Genomic DNA, 26,586 nt, shown 5'->3' with positions numbered 1-26,586 from the left:
TGAAACGTTATTAGCTTGAATTTAGTTGGGCAAACAGTTAAATTCAAGTCCTTTCCAATTTCAAATGGAAACCTTTGTTTTTCTAATGATGAACTAGATTTAATAACTACTATTAATATATAATCATAATCTTCGTTCATAGCCCAAAACAATTTATGAGTCATTTTGCTATAGAAAATGTAGTTAAAATTTAGTATGAATGCCTAAAATCGTAGTAAGTGTTAACTTTTTGTACAGGGTGTGTGTGTGTGTGTGTGTGAGCTGGTAAATCCCTCAAAAAGTAGATAAAAAAAGCATTCATTTAATTTGATGTTCGTATGGAGGAATAGTTTGATATTTCGAGGGGTTTGTGGCATGTTGCACAACGTTAGTTAGTTAACGGTAATTTTTGTTTTGTTTTTTTGTTAGTTAACCAATGAATGGCCTTAAAAATCTAATTAGACAAAACAAACGGCAGTCGGGGCTTCAATTTTATGACCATAAATATAACCACAAAGAGTAAGAACTTTTTTTTTTTTTGTTTTGTTTTTGAATATTTTTTTTGTTGCGTTTTTTGTGTTTCTTGGAAAGTTTTCAGTTCCGCAAATGCAAATGAAACAATAAAAATCTGACTAGAAGGTTTTGCATAAAGCAAGGGGCGGTCATTGGAGGGGCCACGAGAATATTGTTGAGCATAAGGAAGGGTGGAAGGGGCATGTACATGTTGTACTCTTGTGCCACAAAACGCGATCATTTGCGTTTGCTATCGTGGGCCATAAACGGGTTGATGAGGCCATCTTAATTATACCGTTGCGAGACTCTCTTTGTTTTGTTGGTTTCTTGGTTTTTGCCTTTTGTTGCTGCCCGTGGTGTGGTGTGCCCCAAGTAGACTTCAGTTACTTCATTTGCAAATTGCGGCATTTTCAAAAAGACTTACGACCAGTGGATCTTGTTGGGTAGTTAGTTAGTTAGCTTAGTTGGCCAGCTGACTGAAACTCTGGCCCCTGATGCCTGCTGCTGCCTGCCTCTTTGATGGAGTGAAAGATTGTACCATTTTTGTCAGTCAACTTTGAAGGTTTAATTGTCGCCTCGCCCATAGCCCTAAAGCACAAGCAGAGGGTAGGGCAGGGGGCAAGGAAGGGAGGTAGGGACCCTGCATTTAAAACGGTATCATCATGTGGATGGGTCAGATTATAGTGTCAGGCACGAGTTTGGGGCGATCTGAAATGCCTAGTGAACAGAAGAGATTGAATAATTACCAACTTGAGATGGGCATTAAATACGATGATGCTCTTTAAGACTTCTCATAGAAATTGGAAAACTATTAAGATATTGTTGATAACTAAAATGAATGATGATGATTTACAAATGATTCCATCAAAGACAAAGTACAAAAACTTGTAAAGTTAATACTAATCGATGTAAACTATAAAAACAGAGCCATGGTCGTGGATGGAAATTTACTATATTATTGTTTTCAATAACAATTAAACTTGACATATTTGAATTCTTCTCTTAAATCAAACTCAAAATGTACCTATCAATTGAGCAACTAACTCGGTCGTTTTGGTCAAGTTTTAGAAATTGTTTACATTTAACTTGGCCTGAGTAAATGAAATTTGTAAAAAATAGTGACGTAATCGCTTGCCATGACAGTAGCAAAATACATTATCATTCCTCTAGTTCTTAAAGGATTTGAATGTGATCTTTGCGATATTTTAGTTCTTCTAGCTGTTAGTGAACTGATAACACAATTGTCTAGAGTTTAGACCTTTGATTTTAAGGAATGATCTCATTGCTACTTGAAAATTCTCATTTTGCTATCAGCGAAACAAAAGCAAAGTTATCAAAAAATCAATAGAGGAATTATCTTGCCCAGCAGTACTAATTATATCAATTGAACATTTCTGTTTTTTGGACCATTACGACGCCCCTTTAGTTAGATAGATGTCGATTGATACGCAATTGCATCCATGTAGCACCTGCTTTTGGTCACATAGCACTGCACTACATACACTTACACTTACACTTACATACATAAAGGCAACCAATGGGGCTTATTATAGACATGATATACGAGCTTATATGAGTGCCATATTTACCCATTAGGGGTTACTTTATTTTATTGTGGAAAATGCAATATACATACATACATACATATATAAGATAAGGTATGAGTGAGGTAGCCATGCACATTATGGTAGACGCTTCTATCATTAAAAGTACATATATGTATCTCTCTTAGTTGGCCATATGTCAATCTTTTGTATGTAGTTTTTCCAAGCAGTGGCCTCAACCAACAAAATTTCCCCCAACTAATTTAAATTTAGGTTTAGGAAAAAAAAACAAAACTAAAAAACAACTCAAAAATACCACCGGAAACCGCAACTCGTAACTTGCAACTCTGGAGCGGAACGAATCACAGATAGATGAAGAGACTGCGACAAAGAGAGAGAGAGCGGGAGAGGTAGAGGTAGAGAAAGAGAGACAAACAACAGTTTTAATTTGAAGAATTATCTAGTACTTGCTATGAAGCAACAACAATTAACCTAGTTTCGATTTTAATTTTTTTTTTTTTTACTTTAGCAATGACTTTAGAGAGTTGAGAGTAGATTAGGGCAATTGTGTAATTCATCCTGTAAACAGGAAATTCAAATAGAAAATTTATAAGGTAATAGAATGGAAAGTCACAATTCACTATTTGGAGTTTTAGCCTTAGTCTCATTTGAAGTTGCAGCAAAATTTCAGTCAAATTTGTCGCCATTCGCTTAATCATTCATTCAGTCAGTCAGACAGTCACCCACACAGTTGGCATATGACACATGCTATTATGGGGCGTTCCTTTAAAGAGTTCTAGTAATTTTGTATTTTAATTTCCATTCTCAATTTCAATTGCCAGATCTCTTACCCTTTCCTTTTTCCCTTCCGCTTGTTCTTACTATTTTGCCGCTTTTATGATACGTTTTTTTCTCTATTCGTTCCAATGAGTGATTTCTCGGCACACTGGCAGCCACCTGCATAAAACTCTCACACACACACACACACACATGAACATGAAAAACAATTTCCTTTTATGACTTTTTGTTCTCAAAGTTTAGTTTTGTTTCTCTCCTCACCCCAAAGGAAAATTTTTTGTGGCAGTGGCAAGTGATGCAACCAAGTGAGATCGATGCAATGGAATGCTTTTTGGTGTGTTGATGTTTGTGAGTGTGAGTGGGGTTTTTTTATACCATACACCCATAGGGTGAAATGGTATATTAAAGTCGCTAAAATGTATGTAACAGGCAGAAGGAAGCTTCTCCGACCCTATAAAGTAAATATATTCTTGATCAGGATGAATAGCCGAGTCGATCTAGCCATGTCCGTCTGTCTCCGTCCGTCCGTCCGTCCGTCCGTCCGTATGAACACGCAGATCTCGGAGACTATAAGAGCTAGAGCCACCAAATTTGGTATGTATACTCGTGTAGTATGCACATGTTCAGAGTTAATTGGAATTACGGCCACGCCCCCTTACGCCCCCAGGAATCACATAAAACTGTTTTTCTTAAAAAGTATAACAGCTAGAGACATCAAATTTGGTTTATATACTCGTTTAGTTGGCGCGCAGAAACTAATTGTTTAAACTTTTTGCCACGCCCCCTTCCGCCCCCGGAATTTACATAACACTGATTTTCTTAAAAACTATGACAGCTACCGACATCAAATTTGGTATGCAGACTAGTTTAATAGACGCGCAGAAACTGGCTATTTAAAAATTTTGCCACGCCCACTTCCGCCCCCGCAAATCAAACAAAACTGATTTTATCAAAAACAAACAAAGCTAAAGTCACCAAATTTAGTATGTATACTGGCTTAGTATTCGCGCAGAGTATATATATTTTCATATTTTGCCACGCCCACTTCCGCCTCCATAATTAAGAAAAAACTGATTTTCTCCTGTAGTTTTTTGACTATCGCATTCAAATTCGGCAGACTAATTAATCTTATCTATTTCTACAAAACTACCAAATTTTATTGAAATCGGACTAGAAACATGCAAAATATGCGTATAAACGTATTTTACTACGCGGTCCACAAGGCCAGAATTGGCCGTTGGCTAGTAGCGGCGCTAGAGTGCTCGTGTGTTCGTAGAGTGAGCGAGATAGCACATACTATGAAACATGTAAAAACAATTTAATAGACATACATATGTACACTTGGTTTTCGAAATTTAAAAAAAATTGTTTTACCTGGTGTATGGTATACCCGAGTCGACGAGTCGACTTACTTGCTTCATTTTTTTGGTAAGAGTTCATTGCCGCCTTTGGCATGTGTTGACCAAAGTTGGCATTTTGCTTAATTATCTGACCAAAAGAGTCAAGGAGTCACCACGCCTTGTAGCACTCGTGACATTCGGTGGTTTTTCTTTTATTTTGCCTGTAGTCAATGAATGCGCGCTGTCTCTGCTTAACTCTCCGTTAGTTTTACCTCCGACGACGACAATGAAGAAGGAGTCCCCCCAATGCCTTGTCCAAAGCCAAGTTCAACGGAAGCCATTAAAGAAATTTTGTGCATTGAATGGCGGCGGGTCTGAGCTGTGTGGCAAATAGCGTTGCGTAGCAAATATCCCCTCTTTGCCACACTCCTCTCCTCTCTGTTTCTTGCGTTTAACATTTCTTTTGCATTTTTCGTTGATCTGTGGATGAAGATAACCTTCGGCCAAAAAAAGTAAAAAAAAAGGAAAAAGAGCTAGGTAAAAGTAGAAATGTTTGTGCTGCGGTTTGTCTTTTTATCGCCTTCGGGTGCATCTGCTGTGACTGTGCCGAGCTGCAAAGAAATTAATTCGCTTAACCTCTGTCGACACCTCCCACAATTGCAGCAAGAAAAAGAAGAAGACACTCACTCTACCTACCTACCTGCCAGCCAACCTGCCTGACTGCCAAACAACTACAACAAGGCTTTCACTCACTCGCATTACCCCTTCTTGAATCAATTTAGTTTTTTTTTTTTTTTTTTTTTGTCTTTTTGAGTTTGCACTTTTGACTGACTTATGCAAATTTGCGTCCGTTTTGCAACCAAGGTTCGTTGTCGTAGTCGACGTCGTCAAAAACGAAAAAAAGGTCGTCTTGGGTTAACTGCCACCTAACTGACTTGACTTGACTTGACTGACTGCAGAGGAGACTAACCCAACTAACCAACTACCACCCATCTAATTATGCAAAAAGCCTCTTAAAGGTGAAAGGAAGCCCAAAAACTGTTCAATGAAGGAAAATTTTCGTATGATGACTTTGTCTGGAATTTCAATTCCTAATTCGAGGGTGTTGCGTTTGGCCTCCTTCTCCTCCTGCTTCTCATCATAATTCCCCACGGAAATCCATTTAAACAGCAAAAAGCCTGAAAAGAAAACCTCAACTAAACAAAATTTGTTGTTTCTTCTTAAATTCACGCACCATTTGTATTGCATGTGTGTTTAAGTGTGTGTGTGTGTTTGTGTGATGGGAGTAAGTTTTGGCTGGGAGGGAAGAAATGTTGGCAAAAATGCGGAAATGCAAAAACATTTTCATATATAATTTTACTATATAGTGTGAAAGAAATATGTACACACAAACACGCAAAAGTTTTGAGAAAACATGGCTAAGACGATCACAAAGGCAAATGATGCTATGACCTGAATATACACTACAAAGCGAAAGAGAAACGGAAATATTGTATATATAGAATATGCAAATGAAACGAGGGGAAGACAGGAATCTCTTGGATTTCTCTATTGAAAACTTACAATTTCAAAGGAATAAGTTAACATTGTAGGATTAGGTCTATAACTTGAGAGTTATAAAGTGTTCCTAAGTGAACACTTCTCTAAGAAAATGGATTCAGGACTTAATCTTTAAGCAAACTGTCAAAAGTAATCAAAATTTCAGAGTATTTAGCCTTTGGCGCGAATGTTTAAGATGAAAATTTGTACATTTTATATATAAAGTTATCATATGCCAGTAAAAAGCCCCAAGGAGTTAAAGGTTGAATGAATCTAGGGAGCAACAGGTGCTTTAAGGGGAGTTTAAGAAAACAGACAAAGAGAGGCGGATAAGTGTATGTACATATGTCGGCCTGTCATGGGTAAATGGTTGCAATGCAAATTCCAGACCCTTTTTGCCGAACCCAAAGGCAGCAAGCAAGCTATCATTCACACACACACACACACAAACAACTTGTTTTATCTGTTTTACAAAGAATTCGCAATTGGACATTTGGTTGTGATATAGAGACCCTGCAGAGGGATAGGAGGCGGGGATATTCATCAAGCAACAACAGGGGCATCAAAGTTGATTATATACTCGCCTCCACCAGCACTTCACTTGTGAGAGAATTGTAAAGGAATTGTGAGGAATTGCTCTGACATGGCTAAGGCCAAAAGCATGGAAAAATTGGATTCGCTACTGAATTTGGCACGTCCACTAACGAGCCTTGTTTCAGCAATTTTCCCCATAATCTCTAGGAAATGTTAAGCAATAGACAGTCAGTCGTCCGTCTTTGGTTTTATTTTTCACACTTTTTTTTTGTTTTTCTTCTTTTGCTGAGTTTTTAAAGGATGATGATGATGATGATGGGCAATCTCTTTTTGGATTCAATTGTTTCCGGTTGTTTCGAAGCTCTGAGCCAAGCTAATCGGACTAGCTCCATGGGTGTCATTGAGTGAGAATCTCATGGACGTGACCAAAACTTGAGGCAATTATCTGTGGAGCACCAATGAAATAGCCAGCCAGCCAGTCGGCCAACCAGTCAACAGACAATTGCAATAAAATTTTCACGCGCCAACAACAAAGACAATTAGAGCTACAGGGGAGGGATACAAACAGACATAGAAAATCAAAATCGAAATGCAAGAAACAAAACAAAAACTGCCAAAATGGGCGTGGCCAAAAAGCGGCATAGAGAAAGAAAATTGCCATCCTGTCAAATGAGCAAGCTTCATCTAGGTATAATGTTGCACCTGTTGCAATGTTTCGGTTTTTCTTTTTTTTTTTTTGAAACGGTTTTTTCTTATTTTTCTCTGTTTGCCATAATTCGTTTTTCTTTTTGTTATATTCATTTCTTTGCTTTTTCATTTAATACGCAATGTTTATGTGATTTTTCCTGTTTTCGCCAATTAATTAAAGAAACAAAAAGAAAAAACCGCTTGTTAATTAAATTCAATTAATTAAAAATTTGTTCGGTGGGTGTTAACCATGAATTCCTACTCGGCAGGCAATCATTTGCCAGGAAGGACAGCAAGGGGACGAGGGACTTGACAGTTTTATGAAGTTTTTGGCTACATAATTTCATTTGCAACATTATGTAGGCGTTTCTTCATTCTATATACACACATATGTATGTGTATTCCTTGCAACTTTCTCCTCATTTCAAATGTAAAATGATCATATTTTTGATACTCTATACATGAGATGGGCATATCAGCTAGATCATTTATCAATGCTAACAATTTTGAAATAGAACTCATATCAAAAAAGTGTGAAATTTAGTTAAGATCAGGGAGAACTTGGTTGTTATTTGAAGATCTTTATGTGTGATCTATAAGATAGGTTCTGTATGGAATGATCTTTGATATAGTTAAGTCACTGGGAATATAAAATTGACTTTGCTGAAACTATTCTTCAATTTTATTCACGCATAAATCAAATATTTGAGAGATAGGTATTATAAGAAGAAACCTTTGTTGTGTTGGCACTGTGTTAAAACTTCGGTTTTGGGGCTCTTCTCCTTGAATCAATTCAATCTTCTCTCTCTCTCCTGTGGCAACTATTAATGTTTATTGGTTTTTCTCTTAGCTTTTTATGGTTTTTGCGATGCTCTTGAATTACAAAATAGTCAAAATAAAAAAAAATTGAGTTTTCCTTAATTTTCAAACGGTTTTTTGGGCAGCAGCAGCCAAGCAGCTGATGAAGATGATTATGATTATTATTGGAAGAAGAGTTTGATCTGTGTGTGTGTGTGTGTGTGTGTGTGTGTGTGTGCTGTGTGTGTGTGTGTGTCTGTTTGAGCTTCGTCTCAAGTTGAAGGCGCAAATAAACATAAATATATATACAGTTGCGAACTTAATAATAGCACCACTTGCTGAGGTAATGTGTTCAAAGGATTCCTAGGCTTATTTTAAGGTTCTAGGAACATGTGAATACGTTTTTGAACGTAAAATACTTTCTACTAATGGAAGCAGAAAAAAAATTCTACCAAAATCCAACGTTTTCAAAGATTTTTACAAAAAACCTTGATATACTCAAAAAATACCCGAAACTAAAAATAGCACCACTTTACAAATATTTACTCAAAATTAAAAAATAGCAGAAAAAAACAAAATTCATTAACAAGTTATGATCAGATATTAAAAATAGTATTAAATAATAAACTTTATACTTTGTTGCATTGCCCTTATTGGCAATAACCGCAGCACATCGTCCTGGTATTGAGTCAACCAGGTCTTGACAGCATTTGACCGTTATTTTTGCCCAGGACTCCTGGATTACTTCCCAACACTTCTCAATTTTTGTTGGTAATGAAACAGCAACTGCTTTTTTAATATCAGACCAAAGATTTTCAATGAGATTTTGGTCTGGTGACTGTCCCAGCCACTCAATTAAATTCAGATAATTCGCTGAGCACCACTTCCTGGCTTTCTTACTGGTGTGCTTTGGGCTGATGTCCTGTTGAAAGGGTCATATTAGCTGTATATTATCCTCAGCGTATAGTGGCAACACCGTCTATAAGATATTTACATGAACTTGCTGATCCATAATCGATTTGTGGACTGATATGTGACCGACACCATAATAAGACTAACAGCCCCATACCAATGACACTGATTCTAGACTCTAGGGTGAATTTGGAGTTGAATTCCAGGTTCTGTGGACGCCAGACGTATGGTCTATAGCCTTTTCTACGATATTTTACAATTTTATTTTCATCAGTCCATTGTACGTTCCTCCAGTTTTGGACAAGCCAATTCTCATGATCTTTGACCAACTTAAGGCGATTGGCATTATGTCTAGCGTTCAAAAGTGGAGGCTTTCTTCGACTGGAATCTTTTGAATTGATCTTCCGGAGGTAGTTGCGAACAATTTGGACCCTAGTTTGGGGCTGAAAGTCCTTTTTAAGATCTGTTAGAGCCTTAAAAGAATCCTTATTGCTCTCTCGCATTAAGGGACCGACTTCTTGCTGCTTCAGTCTTGGCTTTCGTCTGCGAGTTTAAGGCTTCTGTTTCAAATAGATCGGTATTCGGATCACTCTGTTGGAAGTACCAACCAGTTTTCCATCTTCAAGATCCGATTTTTTCTCCAAAACCTGGTTTAGGATGACGTTTCGCTTTTTTCCCGGGGCAGTGTTTTCCCCGACCCATTATATCTAAAGGTCTCGGATATTTTGTAGTACTGTTGCTTTTAAAATCGACTTTGAACCAGGGACTATTAAATATGTGTTTTTTGCTATGCAATTCTGCGAAATTTAACGGTATTTTGCAAAATACTGCAAGTGGTGCTATTTTTAGTTTCGGGTATTTTTTGAGTATATCAAGGTTTTTTGTAAAAATCTTTGAAAACGTTGGATTTTGATAGAATTTTTTTCTGCTTCCATTAGTAGAAAGTATTTTACGTTCAAAAACGTATTCACATGTTCCTAGAACCTTAAAATAAGCCTAGGAATCCTTTGAACACATTACCTCAGCAAGTGGTGCTATTTTTAAGTTCGCAGCTGTATTTTGGTAAACATTTTGGGTGCGGTGCCGCTCAAAATGAAGAAAAATCCAATGAAATTATAATTTATGATTGGAAAGAAGGTGAAAAGATCAGAGTTGAATTTGAAATTAACAAACAATGAGAAGAAATGCCGAGTAATGTCAAATGTAAACGATTTACTTGATTTGAGTCTGAAAAGAAACAAAAATTGATATATGTGTGGGTAGTTGACATGATCTTTAATTATTTTTTAAATGATTTCCAAACATTTCGTTTACCAACCACACACACATAAACACACATCCCACAGGGTATTGCAGTATGTGTAATATGGAACATATGTTAGGCAGTTAACCCACGACAAACTCCTCCCCCCCCCAGAAAACAAAACTTACATAAGATAGAAGGGAGGGGAGGTGAGGGCAAAACGCATTGAAGCTTTGTATTGAAGACACAAATTAATCTTTTGTGGGTTTCCTCCTCCTCCTCCTTAAAATTTAAGTGATAACAGGCATAATAAAGTTTTCAACGCTTAGACTCTGGCAATAGAAATGAGAAGGCAAAGGGAGGAGGGGCTTAGCAGTCGACAGCAACATGCAACATGCAACTTTGGCTTAAATGAAGCTTGAGGCTGGAGAAGATCCCACCATGAGGTTGTCATTTTGTTGCCTTCATTGCGTGACAACTAAACATTTCTTCTGAAAACGTAGAAAAACGTAAGAAAAACGAGACACAGATGAATGAAGATGGGATGGCAATTGATGAGTTTTGATGGGTTTATAATGTTTGAGGGAGAGTCTCCTCTAAGTGTTTGTAATGGAAATGGAAAATCTTATTTGAAATTTGGAATTTTTAGCAGCGGAAACAGACAAATCAATGTGGGTTAGCAGCAACAGCAGCAGCAGCAATGGATATCCCGCCGATAATTGCAATTTAAAATCAATTTTAACTTGCCTGCTCCGCTCCACTCGGCTGTCTTGCTGTTTTCTCAACTTTGACTCGAATTTGCTTGCAATTAAAGTGGCTAAAACAATTAGCCAGCAGCAGCATACACACATACAACAACAGCAAAATGTTGCTAGCAACATTCACCAAACAGAGAGACGTCGAGACTGTGTTGTGCACCATTGAAATAATTTATGACTCTTTCATATTTTTGCCACTTGCAAACAACAACACGGCAGAAGGAGATTTATGGCAATATGAAAATTGAAATGCAATCACACCAAAAAATATTATGTTAACCTCTGACACTGAGAGATGCCGGAGAGAGGGGGTGAGCAAAAAAGTCGAAATTGAAAATTCATTTGCCAGAATGCAAACGGAAAAAAACAAAAACCATTTATGCTTTGAACATAAATCAGTTTCATAGACAGATCGACAGACAGACGACAGAGTCCGACCGGAGAGACATAGTTTTCTTTTTTCCCCATTTTTTTGTTTTTTGAACGGCTTGTGGCGCCCTTTTTTGGGTAATTTCGTTTTTCACCTTCCTTTTTCCCCTTTGAATGAATCTGATTGACAGGCCATGAAATTGCATTTACTCGTATTCAACTTTAACCTCTGATTTCAACCTCTCGTTGACATAGATGAGAGAGTTATGTCCTTTTGGACAATTTGTTTTGATTGTGTTGTCTTCTTGCTTGGTGGTCTTTTCATATCATATGTATATATCCTGCTGGGTTGGAAAATTTCAAAACAATGGACAATGTATATATGAAATAGACTATTTTTTGGCTAACCCCCTCTTCTGCCTTATGTGTTTGATCATCTTAACCAAAAGTCAAAGGCCTTGGAATACCTTATGCTTCCATTCACAATTATAATGATGATGATGGTCATGACGATGAAGCAGCATGTTGCCCAGCTAATGGCCACCCGTGTGACTTGGATTTTCCTTCTTCCTACCATTTACGGCCTCGGCTTCCTTCCCCTTCCCCATCCCCTGCCACTACTGCTGCCTGTTGTGAGATTTTTATGCATAAAAATCATATATATTTGCCTGATTTTTCGTTGCCAACGCCTTGGCAAACCAACAAAAAAAAAAAAGGTCTTTTTGCATGTTGTTTGTTTGTTTGTTTTTTGGATGTCTTTCTTAAACGATTTCGTGTTACAATAAATTCATAATATTTAAGAGTTTTTTGAAAGCTAAACGTGATGTGCATTTTTGTTATATTGTTGCCTTTTCTTTCCTTTTCCCGTTTTTTGCTTGGCCAAATGTTGCAATTTGTTGGCTCAGTAGCTACATGAAAGAAGGCTTAATGTTTTGAAAAAGAAACTTTCCATTTAAAGTTTCAACGAAATGTTAGGAATGTTATAAATAGTTTATGTACATTTTAATAATATTGTATAGAGAACTTTTGTATGATACTCAAAAAACAAAACAAAAATACTTCAAGACCTTATAGATCACTTATTCTTAGGCATATTCATAAAATTTTAGTACATTTTCAACATGTTTGAGAAACACTCTAATATTGTTGGGCTACTGAGTGGAAATAAACTCTCAGATCAGATTGGAAAATTCAATATTGTATATCTCTCATTGTCTCTCTCTCTCACTCTCGCCACAATTAGCAATTGTCTTTTATGACTTGATATCATTGATTCAGCTGATTTATGACTGTCGAGAAAGCCCTTTCCAATTCCTTATCTAATCGTATATATATATTTTTATGAGCCATAACTGGGCCAACTTTGTTGTTTTTGCCTTCTAATATATCGATTTTCATTATTCAAAGCACTTTCCAACGTGACAACTTAAATGTATTTCCCATATCTAAACTCTGAAATCCAGGCCAGATAGAGAGAGAGAGGGAGAAGAAAAGAAAAAAAAGGAAAACTGAATCAAACCAAACCAAACCGCAGGCCACCACAAACGTCGCGTGCCTTAGTCTGCTGTCTGAGACTCAGTCAATTCAACTATTCGCCCTACACACACACACACACGCCACCGCCCTCGCCTCACCTCACTGCATTTGAGTTCAGTTCATCACCTCTTCGAGGCACCCCCGCCCCCACCAATTGGGGCACCACGCCCACACCCACGCGAATGTCACGAGCCAGAAAATTGGGTGAAAATCTCTTGTTTTGGTCTGAGCAATACATAAATTTTTTTGGATTTTCTGTAGTCATGGATGAAAAAGCTTTTGCTCGTTGCTTTTCAATTAGCATAACAAACCACCCGCGTCCCCATTCCATACCATTTCTGGCTCCTTACTCCTCCACTTCAGTTGGCTGCTTCGTCCACTCAACACTCAATCGGATATAGAAGAATTTCTAATATGGCGCCCGAAAATTCCCACTTGAAATGACTGTGGGAAGTAAGAAGGAGAAGGAGCATGATGGTTGGAGGGGGAAATGAAGAAGGGAAAGCCAGCCGACAGCTTGTGGATCAATTCAAGTTGAAAACCCAAACAAATCATGTGTCTTGTATCTAGATCTTGTTGTCAAACATGTTGTTGGGGGTTTTCTTTTTGGTGGTGGGGTGCCCCTATTTGGTAATATATTATATATTTATAGTCGGAACTTTCCCTTGGCTTTAGAAGTGGTTTTCCCATAAATTTTCCTTTCTTTCTTTCCCCTTTTCTGAATTTTCTGAAATACCCTGTCATTCTGATAGGACTTTGGGTATACATATGTAAATATAGAGGTACATAAATCTAAGACTAAAGCGTACAGAGGAAGGGTAGAGAATAGTCGTGATTTTGAATATGTATTTGATGTTTTTACTAACTCTATATTTCGTTTTTCATCTCTTCTCTTTCTAGGTAAGAATGGCCAACAAAAATCGGCTGATTGATGTTCATATCAATATCATCTCTAAAAATGTTTGAAAAAAAAGAAAATCAAATTTTTCCATTTTCTCAAATTTGTTTTGTAAGTGTGTGTGTGTGTGTGTTTGGTTTTTGCTTTTCCTTGGCAAATTTTTCCGGGTTTCCGCAATTAACGAAAATTTCAACGATTGGTAAGCTAAATGGTTTGGCTTTTTGTCTCTGTCATAACTTTAATTTTTATTTTTTTTTTGGTATTGCGTGCAAATTTTAATTTTTCATGGCAATTTTGGCTCTTGAAATTGAGCGCAAACCAAGAAGAAAAGAAAAAAAATGGAGAGAGAGATAGATAGAGAGAGAAACATTTTGCCAATTGCCAAGACGGCGACGATGGCGATGACGTTCAATAAACTGAAAATGGAAACCCAGATTAAGTTTTAAATCGTCCTCACTTTGTGTTGAGTCTTGTATGTCGGTCTGTCGATCTGTCTCTCAGAAATTAAAGTATATGTAATTAACATTTATTCACTTTTCTTGCCATCTCTCTCTCTCTCTTTCTCTCTCTGTCTGTCTTTGTGGAAGTTTTTAATTGTTATCATTTACTTTTTGGCTTTTATTTCGAGTTTTCTGATTTATTACTCAAGGTAGATTAAACGAGGGGAAAACATGTAATAATGATCAATTGTATGGGAAAGTACCTCGACGTATCGCGACCACATAATTGATCAATTCAAGTGAGTGATGACATCTGCATAGGCTGTAAGCAACCTGTACCGGAACTTGTTTAAAGGATGTTTTTTGGTTTGGGCAATGAATGAGAGTTATGTAACTTTCACATTTAACATTTCCAAAAAGGAAATTTGTATTTCGAAATGTCAAAAAAATAAGAGTATTATAGCGTAAAATTAACATTTAGTTCTTATATAAATTCTCAAGCTAAAGTTGGATAAGAAATTTAACGAAATAGTCAATGGAAAATGCTTAGGATATATAATTTAAGATCTGCCAATTGATTGGGCCATGAAATCGAAATTCATGTTAACCATTTTTAGATGGGCAGCTAACAAAACAGTAGGTACTTAAACTTTCACCATAATTACTTTATATTTTTTTGATTTTATGTCAAAATTCACACACAAACACACACACACACACACACTTTTCCTCCATATCGAGTGAAAGTCCTCCATTGAACACTTCTATTGAATTTTTGTCCTCAACAATATTTCAACACGACAAAGAGCAGTAAAGTAAAGTAAAAAGAAAAATGAAAACCCACCAAACTGCACGCAATAAACTCTATACATTTTTTCACACATCAACACCTTCTTTTCCCATCTCCCGCAGCAGCTCAGCTCGCGCCCCCCTTTTATCCTCCACTTCTTGCCCGTCGTTCCATCTACCTTCCTATCCTAGCCAAGTTCATAAAAATCATACAAATCGCACATATTGCCCCCTTGCTGCATTTGCCGCCATATCCTCAAGTTCATAAAAAGCATACAAATCGCCGTTGCGCTGAAATAAAACCAATATTTATTGGCCATGCGGCAATTGGTTGAAAAACTTTATTACCAATTTGCCAATTTGAATAAAAATGAAACGAAAACGAGATGAGGCACAGGGAGCAGCCAGCACCATCAATTGGTAACTTGTTAAGAGTTTATATGGAGTTAGACGAGAGGAGAGGAGTAGAGGGCAGAGAAGGCAAGTGTGGGCACACCTTACATGCATGTGTGTGTGTGTGTGTGTGTGTGTGGGTTGTTTGCAGTTGGAGTTGGCTGATTGAATGTTTATCTTACATAGGTTTGGGAGGAGTAGGCGAAGAAGATCGACTGCAAGTGGAACAAGCCAGGCAATTGTCACAGTGTTACAAAACTATAGGTTATGGTGGGCAAAAAGTGCAACAAAAACGATCAATTCCATTTCATTTTCACATATTCACATCCGTCTATCTAAGAGGTATTTAGTCAGATTTTTAGTTTCAAACCGTTTCCAAATGGGGTAAACTAAAGTCTTGTTATATAAGTTTACCAAAGTCTTGGAGGAAAATATTTTTCCCACACTTAGAGAGAAAAAGGTTAAGAAGCAGACAAAGTTAAGTCAATTCGATAAATAATTCTTTCCACTACATTTTGGTAGTTCTTTGGAGAGAAATACAATTTTGAACCAATGTGAGAGACTAGGCACAAAAAGTAAAGACAGAGACAAGCAACAAGATGCAGTGACAAACCAAAAGTCTCGTTGCATGGAAATTATGATGTCTGCGTTTGAGTCTGGGTAGGTAGCAGCAGTCAAGATGCTGCTGCACCTTGTGGCATGTTGCAAGACTTTAACAAGGATTAATCATCAAGCAAGAGATATGATGTGTGAATCAATTTTCAATCGCAACGAGAGACAAATTATCATTACAGATGCACCCTTGACATCATCATTATCATCATCATCATTTGGCGTCTCAGAGCATTAGAAAGTCTTTTCTATTTCTATGTGTTTGTCAACAAAATTTGATCACGTGGCGATTTTATGATAATTTGTGCGCCGCGGTTCGCTTGATCGGAAAATGGTGGAAAAACTAATGTGTCACGTCGTTTGTTGTCGGAATGAATGATCGTAACAAATATGAGGGTTAGCCCTGGGGTTAAATTCAGGTGCGAACAAATGCAAATATGTATGCTGCAAGCTGGGAAAGGCAAGGTGCCAACTGTTTGTTTCGAATTGTCGTGATGATAATATGGTGACTCAATCCGCGCGCCTAGGAAAAACAGCGGAAACGAAGGAAATAAAACAAAAAAAAAAAAATGGGGAAAAAAAGACTGCAAAAGTAAACAAACAGAAATAAAAACAAAAAAAAAGAAAAAAAAAGAAACAAAAAGCGAAAAAAAAAACCTTTTGGCATATCAAACTCGGCAAATCGGCTGAGACAAAATCTCTTTGACAGCCTTCAACTAAAAGGAAAAACACTAACAACAGGCCATACCAATACCAATACCAGTAACAACAACAACAGCAACAACATGAAGCAAAACTGATGCAACAAAAACATTGTAACATTGCCGGAAGACACGGCCAAGCTAGCAAATGAAAGAAATAAAAAGAAAGAAACGCTAGAGAAGCAGAGAGAAATAGAGAGAGAGAGACTACAACAATAATAGCAAGACTTGAAGCAAAGTTCGAATTGTTTCCAATATCGAAATGCACTTTTTGCCTTTGACAGACAGATCGGACCAGCAGCAACAGCAACAACACCAACAACAACAGCAACATTTCGATGTTGCAGTCAGAGCATAGAGATAAACAATCTGACAGCCAAGTCCAAAGACCTAAACCCGACAGATGGAGCCATAAAATGTATGGAAAGAGGAGGGATTCGGGGGGCCAAATGCATGTATAGCCAGCATAGGATAGGCTAGGGTGATAGGGCTTTGCCATAGCTTTGACTAGCGCGCATCTTTCTTCTTTAGTTTTTCTTCATTTTTTTCTGTTTAATTTCCCCGCAGTCGCTGCTCTTGTTGTTGTTTATGCTTCTTGGCATTTTCTCGAAATGTGCAGCTGCCAAAGATGAAGATGAGGACTCGAAATTGGAATTGAAGTTGCCAAGAGTTGAAAAAACTATTTGCCTGCTCGTTGGTTAGCCATTAAATGTTTACGTTTATCAGCATAATTGCTAGCAATTCTTATCATCATCATCATCATGATGATTACATTGAGAAAAATACTAATCTCTTGACTTGTGCAAAAAAACAAAAACAACCACTGACACAGTAAACAAAATCCCAATTCGATTTGAACACACATTTTCTCTTTGACATAGAAGGCAATAGAATCAAAATCTTATTGGACCTCCTAGATAGAGAGAAAAAAAACTGAAGACTCTAAATGTTAATAGTTTTTCTTTAAATCTAATATTAAAACTCCATTATAACAAAAGATCATGCTTCATTTTAGATTAAAAATTTTGTGAAAAGTTATCAAAAACCTGATAGATGAGAAAGGAAGAAAGTAATTTCTAAATAGATTACCATTTGATAATTCCAAAACTTTTTAAACTAAATATTCTAGATAACTTTTGCTTTCCGACACTGACTAAAATATTTATTATTATCAAAATTTTTATGTACATATTTCTCTTCAAGAAGTCACACTTGATGGAGACGCTGATGGAGACTTTCAGTTTACACTAGAGAGAGAAAGAGAGAGAGTGAATGAACTCTAAACAATTGAACATTAAAAATCATTTTTGTTACTGAGTTTTTGTTTTTTTATTTTTCGTTGTTTCTCTCTGCTCTCATTGTTGCGGTTTGTTGTTACTTGTCTTTCAACCATAATCCTTAATATTTCGATTTTCACATGCTATTGAACCCAAAAGAGATGACTCTTACTTGTATTATTATTAGTATTAGGTTTTATTATTATATTAGATATTAACGCCCTGCCAAGGCAAAAAACATCAAATGCTTTAAACTATATATATTTGGTAGCAAATCACGTCCCATGAGATAATCGCATAAAAGTGTTTGTGTCGGTGGGAGAGGAAGAGGGGCAAAGTGATGAGCGCTTGCGCGATGACCATAAAACCGTCATCAATTATGTGCCATGGCCAAAGTACTATATTATGAACTTTTACTTTAAGTGAGCGGAAGAGAAGGAGAAGAGATGGCTGAGGCTGGGGCTGAGAGGGCGTCGCCGCCTTCTTTTGCTGCTTGTTGGATGGATGAATCTTTGATCTTCTCCTCCTCCATCTCCTCGTCGACGATCGCCTTCAACTCACACCCCATGCTCATCGCTTTTAAAAATCAATTTTGCTCTATTGATAGAGAAGAAGGAGGGAGGCCAGAGGTAGCGGTCGTGAGTGGCTTACACACAGGTGCTGCTCGATAGCACATGTTTAAAGCCTTTCGGAAGTTTACCTTTTTGCCAAAAGTGAAGTTTTGTGACCCCCAAGCTCCTGAAAAGTTATGAACTTGTTTGCCAACTTAATGAGTTACACGAAAATGAAAACAAAAAAACAAAAAAACAAGGTAGAAATAAAAGGGGGAGTTTGAGCTGCCGTATGAGGCGGTGCCCGAGGAGGTCTGACTTATGTGCCATGATGTTGTAGATGGTTTTTTTTTTTTTTGGCTTTTTGTCTTCTCTGTAGCTTCTGGGCATTGCCAAATTGAGGTGTCGTAATGGTGGAAAAACGCCGCACCATTCAATGCAATGCAATGTGATGTTCAATGTTTGTTCATCTCCACATTGGACAACAAGAAACAACAACGCGATAGTGAAAGTGCAGCAACATCGCCACAGTTTCCATTGTTGCTGATGTTGTTTTGGCCTCTGATGTGGCGCCGATCTTCAAAAGGCGGCGGCGGCTTCTTCGCCTGCGGTTAAGAAACTGAAACAAAACTCCCTCCTCCCACCAAAAAGAAAAACTCATTTGCAATGTTAACAAAATAACCAAAAATTACAAGAAATTTGTTTTCTCAAACAGGTGCAATACCTATAAACCTCCCTCTTAACAACAATTATAGCCATTTATAGTTTTTGTTAGCTTGATATGACATTTACTCGTCAAAAAGAGTTCAATGGATGACTTATTTGTTTAGTTTCAAGTGCTAATTCATTGAGAACAGTTTGAAATACTTTCATCCTACAGACCTTTAGACAAATCAGGTCAAAACAATCCTACAGACCTTAAGGCAAATCAGGTCAATAGAATCAATATGAAATCTATTTGCCAACACTCTTGAAGATTTATGTTTTATTTAAGACAGACAAACAACAAATGAAAATGTAATTTGATACATTTCGAGTTGTATGTATCTATCCCCTTCTCATTCTCGCTCTTCTTTGTGCCTTTGTTGCATTCTTCTGCTTCTCTTGGAGTATTAAATTTCAATTATTACAACACTATTTCTCTCTATCTATTATCCTATCCATTTCCTTCTCCCTCCCACCTTTTCTATCCCTCTGTTTCTGGAGTTTCCATGATTGCATTCAGCTTTCTATTCATTACACAATTAACAACTCGTTAGTTTTTTTTTTTTCTTTTTTTGGGTCTTTTAAAGGTTTTTTTTTAGCGGTACCTGCCGCCGGTTCCGTTCCGTTTGGTTTGGTTTCATTGTTGCTCTGGCTAAAACAGAGAAAAAAACAACAAAATCAAGTTCCAAGTACATTGACCATAAACCATTTGGTAATAATCTCATTTTAATTGCCGCTAGCATAAAAGAGCGGTTTTTCTCAATGAAAGTTAAGCTAATGAAAATTTCATTTTGTTTTATATATGTATATTTTTTTTCTTTTCTTAATTTTCTTTTTATTATTTTGGCTAAAGTCAAAAGCAAATTCATGCTTCAGTTACTCAATTGGTTGTGGTCGGCGGTCAGTCTGGTTGTCTTCTCTCTCTTTCCCTTAAAGCCTTTTACATTGACCCTAGTCAGAAAATGGACAGCCTTGGTGGGCAGCAAAATGGATCCTCGTTCACATTTATTGTCGGGGGCGATGGCGAGTGAGTAATTGATGCCAACAACTTGTTACCATATTTGTGACCTTGTCTCGGTTTTTATTTTTATTTTGGCATCAAATGTTTTTGAAGCGCTCTTGAAAATGATTTTCAAAAAAAAACAAAAGTGTTAATGAGATTTTGGGGGCACAAATCCATTAAAGACTCTGGTAATCCGATAGTTTCAACAACTTCAATGAAGGTGGTCGCTGCTGCTGCTGCTGCTGGTGCTTCGTTGGTATCAAAACTTGATAGGTCTGCTAAAAAAAAAATGGTATTTTAACAAGTTCAGCGACCTGCAATTGAGTCAAGAAGGGCTCTCCTTACAATACCAACTACAGCAAACTGGATCAAGAGCCACAGAGTTTCAGAGCCATCATATCATATTTGTACATACAAGTTGGATTTCGAATTGGAGTTGGAGTAGATGATGATGACAGAGTGGGAGGAGAGACGAGACGGGACGAAATGAGACGAGGCGAAAGTCAAACGCAATGCATCTTAAATGAAAAAAAAAAAATATTTTGAATTATTGAGGAAAAATCACAAATTGCCAATACACAGAGATCGGGTTTTTTTTTTTATTGCCGTTTTGTTTCTTCAATTCCAATACCAATTCCAAAACCGAATTCGATTTCCAATCTCCTCCCCTTCTCTACTTTACTCTGCTCATTCTTGTTAATGGCAAATATATATCAAATGCCAAATGCCAGAAGGAGTTTGGGTAGCGTGAGGGGAAAACAGAGTTTGCCATGGCTAAACAATTTACTGATAATCCTTTTGACAAATGTCCACATATCTTGACCATATTTTCATTTCTGGCCACAAATGGCCAAATGCCTGCACACAGTGTACATTTTGTGTGACTCAAAAAAGCCTTTTGGCTAATTAGCGTATCGGCTTTTGCTTACAAATCGTGTCTATAAAATTATATACAATTAATTGGACAATTACAATTTGGATTTGTACGTCAATTTTCAGTTGTCTCACTGTCTGTCTCTCTCTCTTTGTCAGTTTGTCTGTCTGTCGTGTCTTCTCGCACAATGGAACAGCACTTTGAAGCGTTGATGGGGTGGAGTGGGGGGTAAGCTGCGTCATTAAGTATTGTTGTATTTAGCCATTTACATAGTTAAACTGCACCTAATTGGGAGACCTTACAATGAGTTCTTCTCAATCTCGATTTGAAGGTTGAATTCACAATGGAGATAGTAATACAGAATCTACACTTTAGGCTATATACTCTGTGTCGAAGGTCAGACCTTGCTGATAATAATGATGATGACTGCGATGAACCATTATCAGAGTTCATTGATTATGACTCATAGAAAACTCCATGAGAACAGATAACACTTTCAAGGCTTAACAAACTGAAATAGAATAATGTTAACCTTAACCCTAAGAAAAGAAGAATAGAAATCAAATTTTGATAGGATAGTCTTCTTAGGTCTGGATAGATTGCATTAGAGCTTCCGGATCTCTAATTTATAGATAAGCTTAAGTTATTTTCTTTTTAAGGCGAGACTTGTCAATTCCGTTTAGTTTTTCATCATCATTTTCCACTTGACACACTAAACTCCATCTGTCTCTCTCTCTCTGTCTGCCTGCCGTTGTAAATAATTTTCACACCCATCGAGTTGAGTTTTCTAGTTAATTTTCATTGAAAATAATTATATAAACAGTTAAAGTCCTAACAATTTCATAATCAGTTTTGAGGCATTAAAAGCCATGTAACATGTTTTTAATGAGACCGAAACCAAAAACAAAATTAAAAAGAAAAAGAAGAGGAGTAAGAAAAAAAAAACCAAAACGAAGAGAAACTTGTTCTGGCCTAGGAACGTGATGGCAACAATGGCAATCCAACCAAAGATGACGACGACGGCGACACAGTCACCAAGAGTAGTAGAAGAGATTGCAAACAGAGCCAGAGTCAGAGCTACATGATGTGGTTCATCTATAGCTCGGCTCAGTGGTTGGTTTTTTTTTTTATCGTGCCGGGTGGAGAGTTGGCGCGACTTAAAACGTGACACTCGGACGTGATTATGTCAACCATAGTAGAGCTCAAAATGCAGTATCTCTCAAACTCTGACTTGATTTCTTCTACACCTCCCCCCAAACCCCAACTCTACTCTCCTCTGCCCAGTATCATCGTCTTGTGTGTGTGTGTGTGTGTGTGTGATATGTTACTCAATAGGGGCAATGTCGCGAGACTTTAACTGTGATTCTCTCTAGGAAGACTATGGGACGAGCATCTTTTCTAGCTGCTTCACACATTCTTTAAAGCGGTTGTTTTTTGTTTGTTGTTGTTGTATTCTTCTTCTATATTTTGTTTTCTTTGCAAGGCTAATTCCCCAAGCATTTGGTCACAGCACGTTGCAATAGCCACCATAATGATCATAAGCTTTGATCATAATAATCATCATGATGATAATGCAACTGACATCAATTCGTATAAAATGCTATAAAGAACTCTTTGTGTGACTGTGTGTGTGTGAAATGTTTCTGGGTCAATTGTGAGCTCTCCAGCTGATTAATTGCACTATGCTCAATTCTAGAATTTCCCAAAGAGAATTTAATCTAGAGATTTCCTATTTCTACCTTTTCACCCCTTTCTCATTCTAACTTTGTTTTCGGAGTGTCAATTTTGTTGTCTTTTTCTTTCCGTTTGTCATTTGTCTTGCACGTTTCTCTTTAAAAGTTCTATTCTTTCAGAGAGGGAAAGAGGGAGCTAAGGTAATTAGACGACTTTAAGGCATGATTTGGCGTTTTGTCTTACATTTACTTCCTCTTGGTTTGTTTTTGCCCCTCTTGACTGGCTGGTTTTCTAAAATTTTATTTTTATTTCAATTTTTTGGAAGTGTTCCAAATATTTTCGTGACTATTTACCATAGAATTTGCTAAAAAAAAAAAAAAGAGAGAGGAAACAAAAACAGGACAAACAAATTTCATTGAATTTTTGCTTGGCTTGGTTCGTTGACTTTTCATTTGACTTCCTTCCTTCGGGGGAAAAAAAAACAAACCAGGTAAGAAGATTTATTATAGAACTTTGTCATTGTTATGGTTTGCAATGGTTTCTTTTTTTTTTTTTTTTTTTGTGTTCTTTTTGGGAGGGGTGCGACTTGCTGAATAAGAATAGCAAAAGATTTGGTCACGATCTCTATATTAATTTAATGGGCCGCGCAGCTGAAACACAGACAATGGTTGCTTGGTCGAAGGCGTTGCTAATAAAAGAATTTAAAAAACGCGGTCGAGGTCACGCACTGACATTTCCCCAATACAAGAATATATATACTTACATATGTATGTATGTATACATTTTGCCATATTATTGCTCAACATTAGATGGCGCTGGCTCGTCTATGATCAGTTGTTGTTGCTTGGGTCGCGTTTAGTTGGTTTTGAATAGCAACAAATTCTGAGTCAACGAACCTCAGTTCGTCTTGTTAATGGTGTTGCTGTTGATATAGAGATATAGATACCGCCGACGTGCCCAGTACATGATTTTCTTGGTATAAAAATAGCCCCTAACACGCATTAGATGAAGCATTTTGGCTAGACTCACTCTCATAGCGTCTTCACCAAAAGACACACAGACACACACACTCAAAGCTTTTGCATATTAGTCATACAGTGTGTGTGTGTTTGAGTGTGTGTTGGGGACAGTGGCCATAGACAATTGTAGGACAGTGTGTGTGTGTGTTGCAATTTCTTGTTTAGCTTCTTTTTTCTCTTCGACTGAGGCGATATTTATGGGCCACTAACCAATTAGCAACTGGTAGACAAAATATAATGAAAACTCATTTTTCATTTTCATTACTGGAAATTCTATTTCTAAATGAACTAACATAAATCATAATCAAAACTAAAAACAAAAAACAAACTGAAAACTGCAAAATTTAGAGAAATTAATCAAATCATTTCCTAATTCTTAGCATATTTTGGTTTCTAAAGTTGCTTAATTTGTGGTATTTGTATTTAGACTTAAACTAAATAGATTTCAAAGGATCGTCTTTCCCTTTGCTAGTCACTTGTTTCGTTAAGTAAAAGTTATCTTCAGATTACTTTTCAAATTTCAATTTGCTGGCAAAGTGTTTCCCTAATTGAAAGTGTCAGAAAATGGACAGAATATTCTTTGCATTGGTTGGGCAATTTTACATTAAATTAGTCGGCACTTGAAACTTGAGTTTGATGGGTTTAGGCATTATTATTATTTAATCATTTTTTGAACTTTTGACCCACATTATGCTGTGGGAACAGAGGAGATGGAAGAAGGGCTGGGGATAGGGAAAAGTATAGCAGTTCAATGCACTTCCTTCTTTCTCGAACCTTGCCTTGTCTTTTTAGTAGCTTCCTTTGCTAAATAATCTTTTCACTTCTATCCAATGTTGTTTTTTTTTTCGCTTTTTCTTTCTAAATTATTGTTGTTTTTGTTGCTGTAAGCAATTTTCTGCGTCATTACAACAACTTGAAAATTGTTTGCATTATGATTTTTATCATTATATCTAATTATAAGACACTGGCAGGCATCAAGAAGAAAGAGAGGAGAGGGAGAGAGGAGAGAGAGAGAGACAGGGCAGAGTTAAAAAACAAAAGACCAAGTTCGGCTTTAAATTTTGTTTTTGTTTTGCTGTTTTTTAGAGGCTTGGCAAATAATAAATGAACCCAAGTTCGACATAGGGCCCTGCAGCAGCGGAGTTGAGAATAAGAACCTTTAAGTGAGACTTCAACCACATCATCATCAAACATCAGCGATGTCGACAACGATGACGACCAACTATGAAGAGGAGTCAGAAGTTGCCTCCAGTTGGATCTGGGCTTGGGCCTAGGTCTGGGCTTGGACTCAAGGCAGGTGTGGGTTGATGATGATGATGATGCTGCCGCCGCTGCTGCTGCTGCCGCTAGTTGTGGCTCATTACTGCAAAATCGAAGAGTAGGAGAAGAGAACTCTGGCTTTAGCTCTAGCTCTGGCTAGAGCCCAACAATATGTCTTTTAGAAACGCCTTTCTCTTTGTTTTTGGTTTTGGTTTTTTTTTTTTTTTTTTGCTGGCGAACCACTCCCAATCTTTGCACGATTCCATGCGCGGGTTGAGGCAATTTTCGGCGAGCCTCTTTTTTGTTTGTGCTTTTTGTTTTGTTTAATGCATTTTGCACACGCTCACTCAAAAACAAACCCACCCACCCACCAACCAACCAGCATTCAGCTAAAAGGAACTTTAACCACTCCAAGAACTAACAACTGAGAACGAAATATGAGTTCAGGATTTTATGCAAAGTTCGTGACTAATCTGCAAAATGAACTTGAGTTGTGCCAGCATTTATTTGTTCTCTCTTTCTCTGATTGCAATTCGAACTAGACAAATATTTCCATTTGTGGCGCCTTCATTGTTAAGATTTGGCCACAAAAAAAAAAAAAAAAAAAAAAAGAACACAGAGCGTAGCCAAAAGAGTTTGTTGCAGTCTCGGGTTTGTTTTTTTTTACTCAGTTTGGATTGCAATCTTTAAGAAAAGTGAATGTACAGTGGGGTTTAATATTTAGAACAAATATGTAGAAAGTTTCCACTAAGAGAGCAAGGCAGAGACAATAAGAGAGGGAGGGAAAGAGAATGCTGCAAAATTTACAATAACATTTTTGTAATTTTTCGTTTTTTTTGCCAATTTTTTAAGTTATTTTGAAAGTAAAACTTAACTTGGATGCTTGAAGCAGCAGACGCGCTGTCAAAACTTTCTCGCCAGGCTTCCCATAAATCTTTTGCTTGAGTGGCGCTTTCCCAAATCATTCTTCGAGCCAAGAGAGTTTGAAATCATAGTCAAAAGTCTCTTTCAGTCAGTCAGTCAGTCAGTCAGACAGTCAGTGAGTTAGTTAGTTAGTCAGACTCAACAATTGGCAGCTGCCTTTGCCAGTGTCAATTTGGCCATCAGGCAAAGTAAATCATTAAAAATGGAGATGAAGCAGCTGTAAAATGTCAATTTTATTTCCATTTTTATTTTTTCTTCTCTTTAACTTTTGTGATATTTCAATTTGGCCAAAGAAATAAAGGGTTTATGAAAAAAGAAGAAGAAGAAGAAAGAAACACAAAATTAAGGTTTTCCATTCATCGATTGCAATTCAACAGGTGGCAAATTGTAATTTATGATTTGAAGAAGGACACGCCAGGTGAGAGGCCTTTTAGCCAACGATTTCTAATCCATTGTGTGGCTTTTGTTTGCTGTTTACTTTTCATTGCTGCCACAGACATCAACTCCTTGTGCTATGGCTTCTCCCCGTCCTCCTCCTCCTCTTCCTACTCCTCGCATGATGCAAGAGTTCAAATCTAAGGTTAAACTGTTGTATGGAGATCAACGAACGGATTGCGGCTACTCTCCCACATGTTCAGTGCTTTGCAATGCATTTTACATTCAGCTGTGTGGTTAAGGTGGGTGTCATTGTGCCACGCCTACCTTTTCGCATACACCTCTGTCTTAAACGATTGTTTTTGTGGTTGACCCCATCGTGTCAATTACCTTGTAATTATTTTTCCATATTTGATAAATTGAATATCGCTCTTTGGCTCTATGATGGCATCCTTCCCCTTCCTTTTGAGCATTGTAAGCGACACACACACAGACACACACACACACAAGAAATGTTTATCTATCGATAAATCTTACGAAT

At 37.2% G+C, this 26,586-nt stretch overlaps 1 protein-coding gene across 1 annotated transcript in view; it reads left to right on the top strand.

Annotated features, from left to right (window-relative positions):
- Window positions 1–26,586, top strand: part of klar (klarsicht) — a 147,766-nt gene that overhangs the window by 85,982 nt on the left and 35,198 nt on the right.

Source organism: Drosophila tropicalis, unplaced genomic scaffold (assembly GCF_018151085.1).
Source record: "Drosophila tropicalis isolate 14030-0801.00 unplaced genomic scaffold, ASM1815108v1 contig_463, whole genome shotgun sequence".
Taxonomy (NCBI): Eukaryota; Metazoa; Arthropoda; class Insecta; order Diptera; family Drosophilidae; genus Drosophila; species Drosophila tropicalis.
The sequence above is the reverse complement of the archived record's forward strand: the minus strand, read 5'-3'. Positions and strand labels throughout refer to the sequence as shown.